Below are 953 nucleotides of genomic sequence, written 5' to 3' on the forward strand. Positions count from 1 at the left end.
TTGGCTACTGTAAGATGTACAGCCTAGGAAACTCCGGAAAACTATCTGCCAGAGAAATGGTAAGGCCAAACCATTTGATTGTTCTGCAGGTTAGAAAAGCCTTACCTCTGTGAGAGAAGAAAGGGAGGAGGAAAGTATGGCCACAAGGGTTTTATAAATAAAAAGTTAGTGAAAATATTTTTCATTTATGGGACAAATCTCCCTATTTGGGTATGATATGTTTCATCAGCAAGTCACCAAAATGGAAACTAATGACAGTCCATATCAAGGTAGTATATTCTTTTTGATGATTTATTTTTTTATAAATAACTCCTTCAAACCATATAAGGTTGCATTTACAAGAATTTATCATCTAAATGGCAGCATTTCTTGTGACTAAGATCACAGTGGTGTCCTGCTTCAATTATTTCTAAAGTTATTTTATCCATTTGTTCACTGCTATGTGATCCCAACCCAGATGAACCCCTAGTTCCAGAGATTGCACAGATGTATAAAATAGACAGGGGTAAGTCAAACAGAGTATCTCAGGAATGGGTGCAGAAGTATACCATGTGATACTACCTTAATTGCAGTATAACCTGCGTTTTAGCTGGAATAAACTTTAAGTTACTGTTAAAAATAATCTTTGAATTTCAACAAACATGGGAAAAAAGCAAGATTTTATTGTGAGGAGAGTCTGATCAGTTCATCTGGAGTCCCTGTCACTATTGCAGCAAAACAATATTCAGATGCACATGGGTGGGAGACCAAGAGCACGGCCACTGCAAATGAAAGGCTGCTGAGCACAAACGATTTATATCTGGCCAGGGCTTATGTTCCTGGCATTAGGGAGCACTTTCAAAATTCTGGGAGTAATGCTCACTTTTGGGGTCTGGGAATAGTCTAACACTACAAACCGAAGACCTAGGAAGATAGCATATCCATTTTCTAAATAGAACACACTTTGAGAATTA

The 953-nt window shown here is 37.7% G+C and overlaps 1 pseudogene; it reads left to right on the forward strand.

Moving 5' to 3' along the window:
- The first annotated feature begins 217 nt into the window (after positions 1–217).
- LOC105809191 lies at positions 218–555 on the forward strand (annotated as a pseudogene).
- The last annotated feature ends 398 nt before the right edge of the window (positions 556–953 follow it).

Source organism: Propithecus coquereli, unplaced genomic scaffold (genome assembly GCF_000956105.1).
Source record: "Propithecus coquereli isolate 6110/MARCELLA unplaced genomic scaffold, Pcoq_1.0 Scaffold190, whole genome shotgun sequence".
In the NCBI taxonomy this organism is placed as follows: domain Eukaryota; kingdom Metazoa; phylum Chordata; class Mammalia; order Primates; family Indriidae; genus Propithecus; species Propithecus coquereli.